The sequence below is a fragment of the Salvelinus alpinus genome, chromosome 6, assembly GCF_045679555.1.
Source record: "Salvelinus alpinus chromosome 6, SLU_Salpinus.1, whole genome shotgun sequence".
Taxonomy (NCBI): Eukaryota; Metazoa; Chordata; class Actinopteri; order Salmoniformes; family Salmonidae; genus Salvelinus; species Salvelinus alpinus.
The window spans coordinates 41,504,130-41,526,292 of record NC_092091.1 but is presented as its reverse complement, the minus strand read 5'-3'; positions in this window follow the sequence as shown (position 1 = coordinate 41,526,292).

Genomic DNA, 22,163 nt, shown 5'->3' with positions numbered 1-22,163 from the left:
TGTGTTACCATGGATAGGGGACAAAGCAAATAAACCACGAGAAACAAAATGCCAGACTTCTCTTGAGCTAGAGAGTGAGAACATTTTGGATTCAGATGTTTGATCTTGTTTGACCCACCTTCGTTGGCGATTGTTGCATTTGTCTCCTCTTAACTAAGATACAAGAAAAACAATGCATATTTTGTTATTGTATTTCCATTGGACATCAGTTCATCTCCCCTGGTCCTGGTCAATGTGTCTTTGAAAGGCTTTAGTTTTATAGTCAGCCTTAGTCCTCAGAACAACACAGCTCTTATTGGAATCCATCGGTCTGCATGCATGCATGCACGCTGGTTGACAGACTAATATGCAGCATATTCAGAGAGAGAGAGAGCTCTTCCACACAATGTCCTGTATTTCATGCATACCATCACCAGGGGGCCCTATTGTGCAATGTCAAGCCAAAACCGGACTACATACAGTATGTCGTATATTTTCTCCACGTGTAGAGAGACGGTACGGTACAGTTCAGATTGTTTTGAGAGAGACAGAGCTGCGAGAGAGTAACTTATAGAAATCCTTAGCAACCCACATGCTGCGATGTCAACACCCACTTTGGCTCCTATCATTCAAATGATTGAACTTTGAGGCTGGTGATCAAATCAAAGTTTATTTGTCACGTGCGCTGAATACAACAGGTGAAATGCTTATTTACAGGCTCTAACCAATAGTGCAAAAAGGTATTAGGTGAACAATAGGTAAGTAAAGAAATAAAACAACAGTAAAAAGACAGGCTGTTTACATAGCGAGGCTATAAAAGTAGCGAGGATACATACAGACACAGGTTAGTCAGGCTGATTGAGATAGTATGTACATGTAGATATAGCTAAAGTGACTATGCATATCTGATGACCAGAGAGTAGCAGTAGCGTAAAAGAGCGGTTGGCGGGTGGTGGGTGGCGGGACACAATGCAGATAGCCCGGTTAGCCAATGTGCGGGAGCACTGGTTGGTCGGCCCAATTGAGGTAGTATGTACATGAATGTATAGTTAAAGTGAATATGCATATATGACAAACAGAGAGTAGCAGCAGCGTAAAAAGAAGGTTTGGGGGGAGGCACACAATGCAAATAGTCCGGGTAGCCATTTGATTACCTGTTCAGGAGTCTTATGGCTTGGGGGTAAAAACTGTTGAGAAGCCTTTTTGTCCTCGACTTGGCACTCCGGTACCGCTTGCCATGCGGTAGTAGAGAGAAGAGTCTATGACTGGGGTGGCTGGGGTCTTTGACAATTTTTAGGGCCTTCCTCTGACACCACCTGGTGTAGAGGTTCTGGATGGCAGGCAGCTTAATTCCAGTGATGTATTGGGCCGTACGCACTACCCTCTGTAGTGCCTTGCGGTAAGAGGCTGAGCAATTGCTGTACCAGGCAGTGATGCAACCAGTCAGGATGCTCTTGATGTTGCAGCTTTAGAACCTTTTGAGGATCTCAGGACCCAAGCCAAATCTTTTTAGTTTCATGAGGGGGAATAGGCTTTGTCGTGCCCTCTTCACGACTGTCTTGGTGTGTTTGGACCATTCTAGTTTGTAGTTGATGTGGACACCGAGGAACTTGAATCTCTCAACCTGCTCCACTACAGCCCCGTTGATGAGAATGGGGGTGTGCTCGGTCCTCCTTTTCCTGTAGTCCACAATCATCTCCTTAGTCTTGGTTACGTTGAGGGAGAGGTTGTTATCCTGGCACCACCCGGCCAGGTCTCTGACCTCCCTATAGGCTGTCTCGTCGTTGTCGGTGATCAGGTCTACCACTGTTGTGTCGTATGCAAAATGAATGATGGTGTTGGAGTCGTGCCTGGCCATGCAGTCGTGGGTGAACAGGGAGTACAGAAGGGGACAAAGCACGCACCCCTGGGGAGCTCCATTGTTGAGGATCAGCGTGGCAGATGTGTTGTTACCTACCCTCACCACCTGGGTGCGGCCCGTCAGGAAGTCCAGGATCCAGTTGCAGAGGGAGGTGTTTAGTCCCAGGATCCTTAGCTTAGTGATGAGCTTTGAGGGTACTATGGTGTTGAACGCTGAGCTGTAGTCAATGAATAGCATTCTTACATGTTCCTTTTGTCCAGGTGGGAAAGGGCAGTGTTGAGTGCAATAGAGATTGCATCATCTGTGGATCTGTTTGGGTGGTATACAAATTGGAGTGGGTCTAGGGTTTCTGGGATAATGGTGTTGATGTGAGCCATTGCCAACCTTTCAAAGCACTTCATGGCTACGGACGTGAGTGCTACGGGTCTGTAGTCATTTAAGCAGGTTGCCTTTGTTTTCTTGGGCACAGGGACTATGGTGATCTATTTGAAACATGTTGGTATTACAGACTCAATCAGGGACATGTTGAACATGTCAGTGAAGACACCTGCCAGTTGGTCAGCACATGCTCGGAGCACACGTCCTGGTAATCCGTCTGGCCCCGCAGCCTTGTGTATGTTGACCTGTTTAAAGGTCTTACTCACATCGGCTACGGAAAGCGTGATCACACAGTCGTCCGGAACAGCTGATGCTCTCATGCATGCCTCAGTGGTGCTTGCCTCGAAGCGAGCATAGAAGTGATTTAGCTCGTCTGGTAGGCTCGTGTCACTGGGCAGCTTGCGGCTGTGCTTCCCTTTGTAGTCTCTAATAGTTTGCAAGCCCTGCCACATAAGACGACAGTCGGAGCCGGTGTAGTATGATTCAATCTTAGTCCTGTATTGACGCTTTGCCTGCTTGATGGTTCGTCGCAGAGCATAGCAGGATTTCTTGTAAGCTTCCAGGTTAGAGTCCCGCACCTTGAAAGCGGCAGCTCTACTCTTTAGCTCATTGCGAATGTTGTCTGTAATCCATGGCTTCTGGTTGGGGTATGTACGTATGGTCACTGTGGGGACGACGTTCTCGATGCACTTATTGATAAAGCCAGTGACTGATGTGGTGTACTCCTCAATGTCATCGGAAGAATCCCGGAACATGTTCCAGTCTGTGATAGCAAAACAGTCCTGTAGTTTAGCATCTGCTTCATCTGACCACTTTTTTATAGACCGAGTCACTGGTGCTTCCTGCTTTAAATTTCGCTTGTAAGCAGGAATCAGGAGGATAGAGTTGTGGTCGGATTTACCAAATGTAGGGCGAGGGAGAGCTTTGTACGTGTCTCTGTGTGTGGAGGACAGGTGATCTGGTTGCACATTTAACATGTTGATAGAAATTATGGCCTTTCTCTTGCATTTCAAAGATGATGAAAAATGTTATTTTTATTATCTTTTACCAGATCTAATGTGTTATATTCTCCTGCATTCATTTCATCTTTCCACAAACGTCAAAGTGTTTCCTTTCAAGTGACATTAAGAATATGCATATATTTGCAGTCATCTTAAGCGAAAATTGAAAGAAAGGGTCCGATCTTTTAATCACATTTTTACTCCTGAAGTTATTTAGGCTTGCCATAACAAAGGGGTTGAATACTTATTGACTCAAGACATTTCAGCTTTTCATTTTTTATTCATTTGTAAAAATGTCTAAAAACATAATTCCACATTGACATTATGGGATATTGTGTGTGTAGATCAGTGACACATCTACATTTTAAATGCAGTCTGTAACACAACAAAATGTGGAAAAAGTCAAGGGCTGTGAATACTTTCTGAAGGCTCTGTATACAATTGCAAAAAGATCATAGTTTGGTTGAGTTTATGAAGGTCTTAGGTAACATTAGAATACAGGATTGTTTTCTTTTCAATTGCATTTTCTTTAGTTTGTTACTGTAGGTTAACCACTAAAAACAAGTGTTAGCTAAATCCATCACAGAGTAATTCATTATTATTTTGTTTTGGCATGTCATGAACCTAATAACATTTTTTTCAAAAGAACAGAATAGCATAATTTAAGTTGTATTCATTTTCTAGTCTGCTCTAGTAGCATAGACTATATGTTGCCACGAGTGAATGCATGGAACTGCGGTTATTCTTGGAAAAAGTTTTAAAATAGAGCCCATCTGCTAAATATTCATAGTTTGGTAAAAGTCAATTTTTTTGAAACATTATATTCGAATAGGCACTTTCCAATAGGTTATAAATCAAAACATCTGACTTGCATGAACCTTTGTCTGTAGGATAATTTGGAAAAAGTTTGGTAGGTGCCATTCCCTTATTTGTGACCGACCGCATCGATTCGGTCTTATGTACTGTAGCAACATTTGAAATAGTGTTTTTTTAAACTTTGGATAAAAGTAGAGACTCGGAACTAGAAAATGGCATATCATACAGTACACTACAGTTGAGGAACAATGGGAAAGTAATTCTTGTAACCCCGCTTTTGAGAAAATGGCCCGTGAATGTTTTGGTACACCTACTGGAGAGCTCTTCTTTGTCTACACCCATTCAGCATTTTTCACACCCTCTTAAGCCTTAGTCCCACCCATCTCTTTACGGATTCACATGTGAGGCCATGTGATAAACACACACGATATGAAATAAAATCTAAGTTTATTTGTCACATGCACAAGATACAGAAGGTGTAAATGGTACAGTGATAGTACTTGCATACTTGCGTAGTAGCAATATCAAAAACAAAGTGTCCACATAAAAATATTTTATAAATATTTTATCATTATTAGATGACACTTACCTGACACACTTGTCTAAATTGATCGGTCATGTGAAGGAAATGCTATAACCACGCCTCACCCACATCTAGCTAATTGGATGGGTCACAATTGTCTAGACATGTACACATGTTCATGAAATACAATCAATGGCAGTAATGATCCCCAGACACACCTGCTAATTTGATGGGTCATGAAATAATGGAGTCTTTTGTTGAGACATGTAGCTAGCTAGCTAAATAATTAACCGGCATAACCCCAACTCATACTACTACCAATAAAAACATTGTCATAGCTGTAGCATGAATCTGCAGGGAGCTAAAGCTAGCAAACTAGGTTCAATGTTAACTAGCTAACTTTAGGCTATAACTAGCAATGTCAATGGATTTCTGATTCAAATAATATTACAACAGAGGTCATACATGTAACGTTAGCTAGCGAGCCAGCAAGCCACCATTTGCTAGCTAACTAACAGTATGCTTTAACTTGACTTTCGGACCAAATTTGAAACGTATACCTGGAAAATGTAGCTAGACTCTTACCTGTATACATGGATGAACGCTTCACGGCAGACTGGAACCATTTAACTCTGTTTTGTTTGTAGCTACATCTTGTTTAGCCAGCTTTGTGTCAAGTCACTCCGGTTCACACTGACCGTGGCGTGTGCAGAATGTAGGTCATCACTTATTCCTACTGGTCTGTTGATGGTGCCTACTACATTCAGGGCATTAATGTTGTTGAGAAAAGTAGCAAAACGTTTGTAGTTCGCGATGGTTAATGTTATATCTTTCAAAAACGGTGCTGTAGAAAGGACTGTCAACACATACTGAACAGCTCACGTTATAGACAGAAGCGTTCTGCATGGCAGACCAATCTAAACTCATCTCCTGGCATGTCCAGCCCATACATTATCTCAGCCAATCATGGCTAGTGTGAAGGTTTCTGACTTTTTCCATGGCTAAACCAACTAGGTTCGTAATTTAACAATTGTATTCATATTTATGGATGGAATACAAGTTTGTTATTAAGGCCCCTGTAAGTTCACATGTTACAGAAGGCATTTCTGGCAAAAGAAAATATTTTGCTGCTCCTGTGAAGAAATGAGTCACATTTGTCATTACACATGCTGCTCTGTTCATCAGTCTCTTCATTCACAATTTGACATTTTGTAATATTGTCACCCATCACGCTATTGTCAATTTAATCTTGTCTTTAGGCTACATCTTTTATTTTATGTGTGAAATTAGTTTAGATATAGTTTAGGTGTAGTTTCGATGAGCCATTGTTAGATCGCCAGCCAACTCGGGTGAAGGAAGGGCTAGGGAAAAATTGTATGTCCTCCTAAAACTGCTTATAACACAAAGTCTGTTATATCAAAATTTGAACAATGTCAATGTGTTAAACAGACTTATTTAGGAAAAGTCAAGGACAGAGGGGGACATCACTTTTAAAATTCTAATTTTAACAACCTTTCTACCTTTTTTATATCAAGATGGAACCAATTTCTCTTCAGGGTTTTATAACGTAGCCGTTTCAGTGATTTAAAGATATGGGAGTGGGGTAGACTGCACTACCTCCCAAGGTCAGAAATGATTGTTTAACCCTTCCACAGCCAAAACATCAGTAAAGCTGGAAATCCTTAGATTATGTAAAAAGAAAAGTATGAAATTAGTCTATTCTTGTACACTGTCCGTGTAGGTATGTGTAGTGTGAAGGTACACAATATTATACAGTGGGGCAAAAAGAGCCAGAAATCTTGCTTGTTTGTAGGTGACCAAGTACTTATTTTCCACCATAATTTGCAAATAAATTCATAAAGAATCCTACAATGTGATTTTCTGGATTTCTTTTCTCATTTTGTCTGTCATAGTTGAAGTGTACCTATGATGAAAATTACAGGCCTCTCTCATCTTTTTAAGTGGGAGAACTTGCACAATTGGTGGCTGACTAAATACTTTTTTGCCCCACTGTACGTACCTCTTCAAATTAGTGTATTCAGCTATTTCAGCCACACCTGTTGCTGACAGGTGTATAAAATCGAGCACGCAGCGATGCAATCTCCATAGACAAACATTGGCAGTAGAATGGCCTTACTGAAGAGCTCAGTGACATTCAACGTAGCACGTGGCACCGTGAAAGGATGCCACCTTTCCAACAAGTCGGTTTGTCAAATTTCTGTCCTGCTAGAGCTGCACCGGTCAACTGTAAGTGCTGTTATTGTGAAGTGGAAACGTCTAGGAGCAATAACAGCTCAGCCACAAAGTGGTAGGCCACACAAGCTCACAGAAGGGACTGCCGAATGCTGTAAGGTGTAAAAATTGTCTGTCCTCAGTTGCAACATTCACTACCGAGTTCCAAACTGCCTCTGGAAGCAACTTCAGCACAAGAACTGTTCGTCGGGAGCTTCATGAAATGGGTTTCCATGGCCAAGCAGCCACACACAAGTCTAAGATCACAGTGCTCAATGCCAAGCGTCGGCTGGAGTGGTGTAAAGCTCACCGCCATTGGACTCTGGAGCAGTAGAAACACATTTTCTGGAGTGGTGAATCACGTATCACCATCTGTCAGTCTGATGGACAAATCTGGATTTGGCGGATGCCAGGAGAACACTACCTGCACAGGATGCATAGTGCCAACTGTAAAGTTTGGTGGAGGAGGAATAATGGTCTGGGGCTGTTTTTCATGGTTCGGGCTATGCCCCTTAATTCCAGTGAAGAGAAATCTTAACGCTACAGCATACAATTACATTCTAGATGATTCTGTGCTTCCAACTTTGTGGCAACAGTTTGAGGAAGGCCCTTTCCTGTTTCAATGACAAATGCCCCCGTGCACAAAGTGAGGTCCTAATAGAATTGGTTTGTTGAGGGGGCCTCCCGAGTGGCGCAGTGGTCTAAGGCACTGCATTGCAGTGCGAGCTGTGCCACTAGAGATTCTGGGTTTGAGTCCAGGCTCTGTCTTGACCGGGAGACCCATGGGGCGGCGCACAATTGGCCCAGCGGCCCAGCGAGTTACCTCCGACACATTGGTGCGGCTGGCTTCCGGGTTAAGTGGGCATTGTGTCAAGAAGCAGTGTGGCTTGGTTAGGTTGTGTTTCGGAGGACGCACGGCCCTCGACCTTTGCCTCTCCCGAATCCGTACGGGAGTTGCAGCGATGAGACAAGACTGTAACTACATTTACATTTACATTTAAGTCATTTAGCAGACGCTCTTATCCAGAGCGACTTACAAATTGGTGCATTCACCTTATGATATCCAGTGGAACAACCACTTTACAATAGTGCATCTAACTCTTTTAAGGGGGAGGGGGGGTTAGAAGGATTACTTTATCCTATCCTAGGTATTCCTTAAAGAGGTGGGGTTTCAGGTGTCTCCGGAAGGTGGTGATTGACTCCGCCTTCCGGAGACACCTGAAACCCCACCTCTTTAAGGAATACCTAGGATAGGATAAAGTAATCCTTCTAACCCCCCCTCCCCCTTACTACCAATTGGGGAGAAAAAGGGGTAAAAAAAATTATTGGTTTGTTGAGATCGGTGTGGAAGAACTTGACTGGCCTGCACAGAGCCTCACCTCATCGAACATCTTTGGGATGAATTGGAATGCTGACTACGACCCAGGCCTAATAGCCCAACATCAGTGCCCAACCTCACCAAAGCTCTTGTTGCTGAATGGAAGAAAGTCCCTGCAGCAATGTTCCAACATCTAGTGGAAAGCATTCCCAGAAGAATGGAGGATGTTATAGCAGCAAAGGGGGAGGACCGACCCCATATTAATGCCATGATTTTGGAATGAAATGTTTGACGATAAGATGTCCACGTACCGTTGGTCATGTAGTGTATGTGTAAGACAATGCTTTCAGTTTTTTTGAAAAATGTTTGGTGATAGATGGAGATGTCCAGGTGATTCTTCTCAGCAGCGGTATGAAGCTATCAAATCCAAGTCCCAAAAAGCAAATGAAGCCTACTTAAAATACCTTTCAGCTTTCCATCTCAATTTGAATGGCACTATCAAAATTGCACCTGCACATCTCAATAATACGATTTGAAGAGGTAATTTGCACATTTCTCTCATGGCTCTATTGTTTTGGGCACCCATTGACATTCCTCAGATATAGTTTGTGGAGATACAGTCTATAAGAGACCCCGGTCAAATACCGCTCTCAGCAAGTATCTGAATTGGATTGTGATTTGTGAATTATGTCTTTGTGTTTGGATCATGTCCCAACTGTTAATTCAAAAAACTAGGCCCTGGAGAAAACCACTTCAAGATCCCTTGACATTATTATGGGCGTTTTAATGTTTTCTTTTAGATTCCGCAATCTTTCCACGGATGGATGAAGGGGCCCATTTGTGGTAGTTGAAATTAATGATTATTTAAGCCTTGAAAAGAATGTGACTGCCTGCAAAACACCTTTCACACATTCGTTTGAAGTATGATGTCAAAAATGACCTAGTGTTTCTACTGTCATCAATCCAGAAGAGGGTTTTTAAACATATGACTGCACTGTTGTATATATTGCCCTGATCACCAGAAGTATTGCATGGACTAGTCTAGGTAAAATAATGGAAATATACTTTTGTGGATCTAGGGGTTAGCTAATAATATTAACTAGCTAGTCTAAAATACACTGCTCAAAAAAATAAAGGGAACACTTTGTAACTCACAACACAATGTAACTCCAAGTCAATCACACTTCTGTGAAATCAAACTGTCCACTTAGGAAGCAACACTGATTGACAATAAATTTCACATGCTGTTGTGCAAATGGAATAGACAACAGATGGAAATTATAGGCAATTAGCAAGACACCCCCAATAAAGGAGTGGTTCTGCAGGTGGTGACCACAGACCACTTCTCAGTTCCTATGCTTCCTGGCTGATGTTTTGGTCACTTTTGAATGCTGGCGGTGCTTTCACTCTAGTGGTAGCATGAGACGGAGTCTACAACCCACACAAGTGGCTCAGGTAGTGCAGCTCATCCAGGATGGCACATCAATGCGAGCTGTGGCAAGAAGGTTTGCTGTGTCTGTCAGCGTAGTGTCCAGAGCATGGAGGCGCTACCAGGAGACAGGCCAGTACATCAGGAGACGTGGAGGCCGTAGGAGGGCAACAACCCAGCAGCAGGACCGCTACCTCCGCCTTTGTGCAAGGAGGAGCACTGCCAGAGCCCTGCAGTGCAAAATGACCTATCCGGCGTAGTTTCCCAGATGCCAGGAAGATGAGACAATGAGGCATTGTCCTAAACTCTTCCAGGCTATCTCTATCTCGGGTCACACACCAAATCTTGTCCATGGAATGCCAGCTTTTAGGTTTTTAACACCAAGTCATTGTCAGCTCAAGCCATCTCTAGCAGACTAACTGCAGGAAGCTAGAGCGGAAGCAATCTCTTTACAGAAACACAGATTTTAAACAGAACAGGAATGTCCTATTTGTTAAGTATTAATTGCTAACCATTAATATCAAACAAACCAGGTAAATATGTAATTTGTCTATCACAGACCACACAACATATCATTTTTTTATTTTGTTATTTTTTTTATTTCACCTTTATTTAACCAGGTAGGCTAGTTGAGAACAAGTTCTCATTTGCAACTGCGACCTGGCCAAGATAAAGCATAGCAGTGTGAACAGACAACACAGAGTTACACATGGAGTAAACAATAAACAAGTCAATAACATGGTAGAAAAAAAAGAGAATCTATATACAATGTGTGCAAAAGGCATGAGGTAGGCAATAAATCGAATAATTACAATTTAGCAGATTAACACTGGAGTGATAAATCATCAGATGATCATGTGCAAGACTCCAAGTCAGTACATGGGAATTTAACCGCAAAAGTTATTTTTATGTACAATACATCACAAACAACCTTTTATCTACAACAAGTAAATTTGATGGAAACATATATCTGGTAGGAAAATGTGCATATTTTTTTATGCAGATTTTTGAATATTTGCATGAAAATATGTCACAAATCGGATGGAAACTGTTATGTATACTCCCTCTCCAGCGCTCGAGGTCGCCAGTCTGCTTATTATTACGCACACCTGTCACATTCGTTACGCGCAACAGATTCTCATGGACTCCATCACCTTCCTGATTACCTTACTTATATCTGTCATTCCCTTTGGTTCTTTCCCTAGGCGTTATTGTCTCTGTTTGTGTTCCATGTCTGCAATCTACTCGTGTTTCTTGTTTTGTTCTATGTTCATTTATTTATTAAATACACTCCCTGTCCTTGCTTCCTGACTCCCAGCGTAAACATTACAGAAACCTATCTAATGATATACAATTTGATCAAAGTACACATTTCTAGTTAGCACCAGATCTACAGATGAAGTCGGAAGTTTACATACACCTTAGCCAAATACATTTAAACTCAGTTTTTCACAATTCCTGACAATTAATCCCAGTTAAAATTCCCTGTCATAGGTCAGTTAGGATATCCACTTTATTTTAAGAATGTGAAATGTCAGAATAATAGTAGATGGAATGGTTTATTTCAGCTTTTATTTCTTTCATCACATTCCCAGTGGGTCAGAAGTTTATATACACTCAATTAGTATTTGGTAGCATTTCCTTTAAATTGTTTAACTTGGGTCAAACATTTCGGGTAACCCATGGTGTTTATACTTGCATACTATTGTTTGTACAGATGAACGTGGTACCTTCAGGCATTTGGAAATTTCTCCCAAGGATGAACCAGACTTGTCGAGGTCTACCATTTTTTTACTGAGGTCTTGGCTGATGTATTTAGATTTTTCCATGATGTCAAGCAAAGAGGCACTGAGTTTGAAGGTAGGCCTTGAAATACATCCACAGGTATACCTCCAATTGACTCAAATGATGTCAATTAACCTTTTCAAAGCTTCTAAAGCCATGCCATCATTTTCTGGAATTTTCCAAGCTGTTTAAAGGCACAGTCAACTTAGTGTATGTAAACTTCTGACCAACTGGAATTGTGATGCAGTGAATTATAAGTGAAATAATCTGTGTGTAAACAATTGTTGGAAAAATGACTTGTGTCATGCACAAAGTAGATGTCTTAACTGACTTGCCAGAACTATAGTTTGTTAACAAGAAATTTGTGGAGTGGTTGAAAAACGAGTTTTAATGACTCCAACCTAAGTGTATGTAAACTTCCAACTTCAACTGTAGGACCAAGCCATTCAAATCATCAGCATCCTTGTGCTGTGCCCCCTGATCATAGTAGGTAGGCCTTGTTACTTTGGTTGTAAACATTATTTACATTTAATTCAATGAAGTTGGATGCTAAAGCAATTTCTTTCAAGTACAGGGAGGGACGGTGGTGCTTTTTTTGTTTTTATGACACCTTGAGTTGGACTCCCACCCCCATTCATTTTCGAAGGATCCCTAAGCTGGTGATTAGTTCTATCGGCTCTCGCCAGAAAGACTTTGAGAGTGTGATGGATGTCTTCACCGCAACATCGATTAACGTTTTCATAATTTCCAAGACGTTTCTTGGAGCACACTTGCCTACACAGCTCTCTTTCTTGGAAATGGATTGGAATAATTGGAATATGAGAAAATTCTTTATGACTAAATTATGTGGTTTTGGCTTTGCTCTCTCTCCATGGCGCTTCAGGTAACTGGTTTGTGCTGAGCTGAAGCCCATAACAACAGACAGACATTCATTTAAAACTTTAAGAGAGCTACTCAGTCTGCCAGCCCAGTCCCTTACCTTACCTGGATTAATTTAAGACTATAACATGCAGAGTTTTATATAATGGTGCGAGGTAATTTGTTTTGCTTCGGCATGGTTCAGTGGTCACAAATCTATCAATAAAATGAGACGGATTCTTCTAAAAGAGAGAAGTCTGGCTGGCAGGTAATGTGAATGTCTGTGGCTTTCTTCCAGAACATTCTAGATGTAATAGTATAATATAATAAAAAGAGACAGCGGGAGGGAGCCTGGTGGTTACTGATGGGGTACCTGAATGGCTAGCTACCTGTCAGTAAATCTGTTGTTGAACTGTCTCTCTCCAGCAAGTCACAGTCATTACGGTGCTAACCAAGTGCCAGAAAGGAAAGGTGAGGAGAATGAGGAGTTCTTGGAAAATAACCTCCCACTCAATCAGTCAGCAAAACAAAAGAGATAATCATAGACTTCAGGAAACAGCAAAGGGAGCACCCCCCTAATCCACATCAACGGGACAGCAGTGGAGAAGGTGGAAAGTTTTAAGAGATTGAAAAACATCTATCTAAAAGCCATCAGATTGTTAAACAGCCACCACTAGCACAGAGAGGCAGCTGCCTACCTACAGACTTGATATCATTGGCCACTTTAATACATGGAACTCTAGTCACTTTAATAATGTCACTTTAAGAATGTTTACATTTCTCGCATTACTCATCTCATATGTATATACTGTATACTTTATCCTTCACTGTCTATTCTTTACTACCTATCGCATCTTAGTCGCTCTGTCATTGCTCATCCATATACTTTATACTTATATATTCTCATCCCATTCCTTCACTAGATTGTGTGTATTAGGTTTTGTTGTGGAATTTGTTAGATATTAGGTTTTGTTGTTGCCACGTGTGCTCCCTCTCCGGCCTCTAGGTCACCAGGCTGCTCGTGATGGCGCACATCTGTCACCATCGTTACGCGTCATCACTCACCTGGACTCCATCACTCCCCTGATTACCTTCCCTATATATGTCACTCCCTTTGGTTCCTTCCCCAGGCAGGTTGTCCGTGTTTCTTATTTTGTATTATGTTTATTTATTAAAACACTCATTACAGTTGTGGAATTGTTAGATATTAGGTTTTGTTGTGGAATTGTTAGATATTAGGTTTTGTTGTGGAATTGTTAGATATTAACTGTTAGATACTGCTGCACTGTCGGACCTAGAAGCATAAGCATTTTGCTACACTTGCAATAACATCTGCTAACCATCTGTATGTGACCAATACAATTTGATTTGATTTGCTGGTTACAAACTTCTTCCATTTAAGGTTGATAGAAGCCACTATGTTCTTGGGGACCTTCAATGCTGCAGACATTTTTTGGTACCCTTCCCCAGATCTGTGCCTTCACACAATCCTGTCTTGAAGCTCTCCGGACAATTCCTTTGACCTCATGCCTTGTTTTTTGCTCTGACATGCACTGTCAACTGTAAGGCCTTATATAGACAGGTGTGTGCCTTTCCAAATCATATCCAATCAATTGAATGTACCACAGGTGGTCTCCAATCAAGTTGTAGAAACACCTAAACGAAAATCATCTCAAGGATACACCTGAGCTCAATTTCGAGTCTCATAGCAAAAGGTCTGAATGATTTCTGTTTTAAATTTTTTTAATTACGCAAACAATTCTAAAAACCTGTTTTTCGCTTTGTCAATATGGGGTATTGTGTGTAGATTGATGAAAAAAATGTATTTAATCAATTTTAGGTAAGGATGTAACGTAACAAAATGTGGAAAAAGGGATGGGGTCTGAATACTTCCCGATTGCCCTGTATGTTTGATACAAAGTTATAAGTTGACATGGTGTCCTACCCAGGGTTATTCTGAACAGAATTAGCCTATGTTTGTCTACTGTTAAGAAAATTAGCCGTGGCACATGCACCTTAATGCACTCATGACTCTTTTCTATGAGCACCAAAATGAAGATCTATTTCCCTGAACTGCTTTGTGAAAGCCTAACACTGTAATACTGTATTTTATAACTTACCTAGTCATGTTGGAAATAGATCAATCTTTCAAATGATGCCCAACTGACCCAGATGGCCATTTATAATGGACTGCTTTTTGGATTGTGTAAACACCAGTAATTGTGTGAGGGCGGGGATGCAGGGGTTGCGTTCCAAACAAAACAACTACAAGTGAGCTTGCTCTTGCTCCTCAACTGCACAGCTAGGAGAGCTAAAAAAAAGCACCTTATTGCTGAAGACTCTTCTTTGTGCGTTGAAATTACTCAGGAAATGTGCACACTTTTGAGAGGTGTGTGGCCACTTGAAGACACCAATGTTTTATTATGTTGCAACTGCAACACATTTTCCAGTAATATTTTTATTATGTTACTGAATGTGTCCAGAGTATTTTCAGATTTAGTTATCTACAAATGTGGCTAAAAGTATAGTAAATGTAAAATGCACATAAAATCAACAGTGTATTGTTTGGATTCAGTCTTGTGTGAGGTGAACTGTTGCCCTCACCCTTGGTCTAATAATTTCCCCATAATCTCCAACCTGTTCCCTTTCAATTGCTTCCATGGTTATGCATATGCTTTTCATATTTGTTCTGTAAGAAACATTTCAATTTAACCATATCCATATATGTTTGTTTATGCAATGTCCTCTCTCTCTTTCCCTCTCTCTCTCTCACTTATTTATTCTCTCTTCCTCTATCTCTCTCCCTCCTTCCTATGTCACTCCTCTCTCCCTTCTTCTGTATTCCTCTATCTCTCTCTCCATCCCTCCTTTGGGCTCCCGAGTGGTGCAGCGGTCTGAGGCACTGCATCTCAGTGCAAGAGGTGTCACTACAGTTCCTGGTTTGAATCCAGGCTGTATCACATCCAGCCGTGATTGGGAGTCCCATAGTGCGGCGCACAATTGGCCCAGTGTCATTCGGGTTAGGCCGGGGTAGGCCGTCATTGTAAATAAGCATTTGTTCTTAACTGGCTTGCCTAGTTAAATAAAGGTTCAATTTCCCTCTCTCTCCCCATCCCTCCATCTTTCTGTATCTCTGTCTCTAGGCTAAGGGACTGACAGCCCAGGTGAGGTGGCTGAACATCACATTGAGGTTCCTCCCCAACACATTCACCAAGGGCAGAGTGAACTCCACCATCTACCTCAAGAAGTAGGTTCCGTCCAGACAACAGTGCCATTTACAATAGCGCACACCGTAGCAAAACGTTTATTAATGGAAAACAAAATCTTACCGGACAGGTTCAGGTAGTACAACCCAATTTCTTCCTGACCTAGGTTGTTTGTGGCTCAGCGAAAATAAGACAGTGTTTGCTTCCCCTCTGTAAGACGACCACTGATTGTACAGGTGGCTCTTTCACCTATATCCGAAACCAATACTAGCACTCTATTTATAGCAAAGTAAGGTTGATGAGGATCCTCATGTTTGAAGGAGATCAGAGAAGTGAGTGTTTTTCTTTGCCACGGGATGGCGCTCTTGTTAAGTATTCACCACTCCTGTCATGCAACAATGTGTGTGTGCGTGCGTGCGTGCGTGCGTGTGTGAGCAAATGAGAGTGTGGAAGCCAAAGCATCTGTGGTATTAGCATGCTCTCAGAGGGATTCAAATGGCTGCTCAGTGTTTTAGGGGTTACTTCTGGTCAGCTCGGGCAGACCGCAGGCTACTCAGGCAGATTTAAGCCATGTGAAAGGCTTGACAGGTAATATAACAAAGTGAGCTCTAGGGAGAGAGACTTGCAGCAACATTTGATAAGTTACTGGTGTCGAGTAATGTATTGCTGCCTGTAGCCGTCTGACCGGCTATGTAGGCTAAACCAACCTTGTCCATATGTCTAGGTCTCTCTGGGTGCATTATGTGAACTTCCAACTTGTGATGTTTCGCTGGACTTGATGTTGTGTTTCTATAGCAACCTATTACCCCTCCATAGCCCTAAGCCCAGTAGTTTTTTACTTGAAATGTTTTCCTTCTTTCTGACATTCCCTCCATCATTTCCGTTTCCTTTTCTATTTTCCTGGATTTCCTGCTCTGCTGCAGTTGTTCCCGTCTTTCCATGTTGGACACCTTTTCCTGAAGGGATATTGTTCTGCCACTTCACTGCTATTTCCACTGTAATCCTCTCCATTTCCCTGCTACCCGCATGGAAGGAAACATAAACATTTGACCCACACGCTTACTAGAAAAGGAAACATTTTTGTAAAACGTTTGTAATGTCTCGATGTTGTAAGATGTCATTCAAAACTGTAATTGATTGAACCTTATGTTAGCCAGTCCACTCTTTTCCATTCTTAATATATTGGCTCTGGCACAGTCCAGTCTCTCTGGTGTTGTGCAGTTTTAATGTGAGCGTTATTGCCAGAAGGTGAGGCAACATTATGTAAGGAGAGGAGCAGAGTAGCAAGCCTCCTCCTTCTCCTGGAAGTTAGCCAGCTAGCAGATTTAGTTGATTGTACCATTTATTTTCAGGTTTTACATGAAAAGGCAACACTGGGGGTATTACATTTAAAATAAAATAAATATTTGTATCAATTATATTGCTGACAGTGTGCATGCAGTCCTCCTGTTGCATCTTGGGAGTTTCCAAGAAAGAGACAGACCAGAAGAGGATTCTTTAGGGCAATGTTTCCCAAGTCCAGTCCTCTAGTACCCCCAACAGTATACATTTTTGTTGTAGCCCAGGACAAGCACACCTGATTCAACTTATCAACTAATCATCAAGCCCTCAGTGAGTTGAATCAGGTGAGTTTGGCAGGGGCTTCAACAAAAATGTGTGCTCTTGGGGGAACTCGAGGACTGGAGTTGGGAAACACTGCTCTAGGGATAGGAAATAAATCCCATATCTCTAGCAGGCAGCAGCCTTCTAGAACTATTCCAGTTCCAGGGTAGAATCCTCATCTCAGCAAGCGGTGTGGTTGACTGTGTGGAAGCAGCAGCCCTTTTTACAATGGGAATCTCAGTAAACAACAGTTTCACCATTTGAGGTCTTCTTGCACTCTGACAACAGTGTGCTGTTTACACAACACGACCAAATGCACACAGGCAGGGACAACACAGCAGCAGGAGGAGAAAATGGGTTTGAGAATGTACTTAGTACATTATATAAAAAGCAGATGTTTGAGCAGTGTGACTGCAGATGGTTAGCAACATATTCATGCTACGTACTCACACTGCCAGTGAGGCAATCATTACACACACTGCCATTTAGAGGCAATCATTATACACACACAGTCAAAGAGAGGGAATCATTATTGGCGGCTTGCTTTAGAGGCTTTCATGCTTGGCTGAGGTGTGTGCGCATCCACATGCACTGGTGCGAGTGTGTGTGCCTGCATGTGTTTGTGTGCCCGCCTCTCCCTGGTGACTGATGTCAAAAACAGGGCACATTATAAAGAGTTTAATCACAGGCCTGCGCGAGCTTTCGAACCAAAACAACGAGTTACAGATATGTAATAGTTGGCAGAGCGTGTGGAGTATTTGTTAGGATGAAAGGAAGAGGTGCATTCTGTAGCCCTGCGCGATCCCTGCATGACAGGATACTTTCCCTTGTGCGGATGAAATATCACCCTATTCCCTATGTAGTGCATTACTTATGACCGTGACCCATAGAGCGCTATTTTGATGCGCACTCTGTCAACTCGCCCTGTTTTCTAGGTCAAAGGTCAGGTGATTCTTTGTGGCTTCACCGGCTTGCAAACAGGAAAAACGTGTGGTTTGGAAATGTTTCGTGGCCTCCTGTTAGCAATGTTTTGTCCTCTTCAAGAAGAAGCTTGAAGTCAACTGTTTTTCATTAAAACAATGATATGCTTTTGTTCTACTTTATTGGATGGAAGACAGCACTGCTGTTGCTTACTAGCAATCAATACCCTGGTACAGTACAAGTCACTGGGGATATGAAGGGCACAAACACACGTGTCGGATAATTACTTTTAGTATGTAAGTGAATCCCCAATGTACTGCTATTAGTGCCTTTAGGTAATCACCCCTCCACACATGTACAACATAAACCTGAAACATAATGGGACCAAGCCAGAGTATGATCTGCTTATCTTAGTATACAGGCAACACCCAAATGACAACAACTATTGTATAAAGTATGCGTGTTATCAACACGCACAGACACACACTACCGTCATCCACACACAACACACAGTACTTCACCATCACCCCATGACTTGTCCTTCTCCGTGGGCTGGTCTAGTCAAGCTGTGTGGCCTGTCCGTCCTCCACCATGTCTCAAAGTCTTTCCCTGTCTGGTCAGTCTCCTGGAGGCCTGGTACCACTGGAAGTACAGTCCATTCCCCCCACATCACAGTGTTGGCCATCTCTCGCAGAGCAGAGGAAGGATACAGAATGCATCAAGCCCATGGTGTAATTTAGGAATTAACTCAGCCACTGAGCCCCACGCCAGCTCCTACAGAGGGAAGCTTAAGACACATCTGCCTGTAATCTTTCTATCTGCATCTCCCCCCAATGCCTGTCTGAGTTATGTTGTTCCAGCCAGAGCATCTGGACTGGAACTTCCCAAGCTGTGGTGAAGGACGTTGGAGAAGGAGGGGGTCCAGGTCCTGTCATCTCTATCCCGAATACACCCAGAAACACCCACATACCTCCCGCACCCCTAAACCCTGGCATAGGCTCCTGTCCTCAGGCACAGATGTGCAGAGGAATACGGGGTGGTGGTATGGACTCCTTGTCAGGCCTGTTATGTTCTCTTGTCTCGATGCCCCCAGCAGCTTCCATTACTCATTTAATTAGTACAACTAGGTCCAGGCTAATTTATACAACTGTCACTGTCTCAGTGATATTGACAGGGCTTGCCTGCTGTCTAGTTTCACTTCTTTTCTTTGCGGGAGCTGAGGGCACCTTCCTAAAAAGTAATGCAATAATATGCACTGCGGCTGCCTCTGTCTGTGATGGCTGTGCTTATGCATGTAGAACATGTTTTAATGCTATTGCTAACCCATGCCGCCAGAACATTGAAAACAATTTCATGGGAGGGGGTAGTAGCCATATACATAATTGGAAGCAGCTCCCTGCCTGATACTCAGCTACCAAGCCAGCCATTAGGTAACTTGTTTAAATGCGACCCACATGTTTGATAACCACCATATTGTTGTTGGAGGTGTCCTTGTTGGCAGTTTGTTTGGCACATACTGACACTGAATTCTATCAGTTGGATAATGTGTTTCTATCTGCATCAGAGATTTATTTTTGTGTGAGGTCACTGCGTTGGTGGATATGTTATTTTTCATGTGTCAGGGCCTCAAGACTTCAATAATGTTTTCATATTGCATATTTTCAAGGCCAGTTGTTGTGCTCTTGTTTCTTATACAGTACTAAAAATAGAACCTTAATAAAAAAGTTTGTCATGGCAACAGAACAGAGACAAAGAAACCTTGGAACTGTGGTTGCCATGGGTTTGTGGTTGATAAGGGTGGTCATAGTGCTGCCCAGTGATATATTATATATTCAAAAGTATGTGGACACCCCTTCAAATTAGTGGATTCGGCTATTTCAGCCACACCCGTTGCTGACAGGTGTATAAAATCGAGCACACAGCCATGCAATCTACATAGACAAACATTGGCAGTAGATTGGCCTTACTGAAGAGCTCAGTGACTTTCAATGTGGCATTGTCATAGGATGCCATCTTTCCCAAAAGTCAGTTTGTCAAATTTCTGCCCTGCTTGAGCTGCCCCGGTAATTTTATTGTGAAGTCCTTTTATTGTGAAGTGAAAACGTCTAGGGGCAACAGCGGCTCAGCCGCGAAGAAGTAGACCACACAAGCTCACAGAACAGGACCACCGAGTGCTGAAGCGCATAGCACTCACTACCGAGTTTCAAGCTGCCTTTGGAAGCAACTTCAGCACAAGAACTGTTCGTCGGGAGCTTCATGAAATGGGCAGCCGCAAACAAGCCTAAGATCACCATGCGCAATCCCAAGCGTCGGCTGGAGTGGTGTAAAGCTCGCCGCCATTGGACTCTGGAGCAGTTGAAACGCGTTCTCTGCAGTGATGAATCCCACTCTACCATCTGGCAGTCCGACGGACGAATCTGGGTTTGGCGGATGCCAAAAGAATGCTACCTGCCCCAATGCATAGTATCAACTGTAAAGTTTGGTGGAGGAGGAATAATGGTCTGGGGCTGTTTTTCATGGTTTGGGCTAGGCCCCTTACCTCCAGTGAAGGGAAATCGTAATGCTACAGCATACAATGTAATTCTAGATGAGTCTGTGCTTCCAACTTTGTGGCAACAGTTTGGGGAAGGCCCTTTCCTGTTTCAGCATGACAATGCCCCATGCACAATGCAAGGTCCATACAGAAATTGTTTGTCGAGATCGGTGTGGAAGAACTTGACTGACTTGCACAGAGCCCTGACCTCAACCATCAAAAACCTTTGGGATGAATTGGAACGCCGACTGCGAGCCAGGCCTAATCGCACAAAATCAGTCAAGTCCCCGCAGCAATGTTCCAAAATCTAGTGGAAAGCCTTCCCAGAAGAGTGGAGGCTGTTATAGCAGTACAGGGGGGACCAACTCCATATTAATGCCCATGATTTTGGAAAGAGATGTTTGACGAGCACGTGTCCACATACTTTTGGTCATGTAGTATATGAGTGGTGAGAAGGCTGGCCACTTGAGGCGTGATGAGAGATTACTTCTTGCATCCTCCTGATAGGAACCCACTGCTACACTAGGCTACACACACACACTGTTTGAGGGCAAAATGTTATTGCCAGGGCTCAGAGATTTTAGGCTGTCTAATTCAACATTTTGTCCTCTCCAAACAAGAAAAATAAACAAAAAATGAATGTAGAGCACACAATATTACTTCCAGAGACTTCAAAAAACCACACTGATCACAAGCTGTTCTGCTGCCTTGTGAGGAATTCAGAAATCTGGTGTTTGTTTGATTCCCCTCCTTCTAACCCTATTCCCTACTGGGTTCTTGAAAGCAACAATATATTTGTAGGAACCAGGATTTGACCTTAGCAACAACGAGTCCAACTAGCATGTTTGTTTTTTGGTCGTTCAGTAGCTGAGATAAAATTGCAAAACGTGTTTTTTTTCTTTCTTTGTGTATACAGTGTGGGCCGCTTGCAGGTTGAATTTCACGTAGAGTAGACACTACGGCTGGAAAATAAGCAGGAGGAAGAGGAATGCCAGTTGAAGGGGAGTTGAACTTGACGTTTCTTGATGAACTTGACATTTCCATGTAAGCCGACAGTCACAGACCGCTTCTGGCGTTTTTGAGTGTTTTAGGCTCCTTCGACCACATGGACAGGCAAACAGACAGGGAGACAATCAGACAGACCGACAGGCAGGCAGGCCAGCAGGCAGGCAGGCAGGCAGGCAGGCAGGCAGGCAGAAGACCTATGCAATGCTTTCACTGTACAGTCAGGCAATATGTAAACATAAGTTAATCTTACTCAACTTGCCATGTCATCTTCTCACCATTCGCCCATTTTGTCTGTATGGAAAATACTTGTTGCGTTCCTCTGTCATCTCTTCACTCTTATCCCTGACAGTGAGTGAATGATACCACATATTTCTGGTATGCAATCCTGACCCAGCCTGAGGTGCATGCACGCACCTACACAGCCCGGCCGAGCCCTTTTTCCATCAGATAAAATAGTTTCCATTCGCCATCAAGGGAGAACAGTGCACAAACACCTGGTGTTTCTCCCTCATCCTCCCCTGTTTTAACCTCCACCCCACCGCCAAGCCAAGTCTCTGCCAAGCCCAAGCAAACACTCATAAATTCCTCAGCAGCCTAGAGGGGCATGGAATACCTTTGCACCTGCATAGGGAATCCCCTCACACCCTCCGCAACTAGCCCCCACTACTGCCTGCTTGGCCTGGCCCCCTCCTCCTCCTTACACCCTCCCCAGC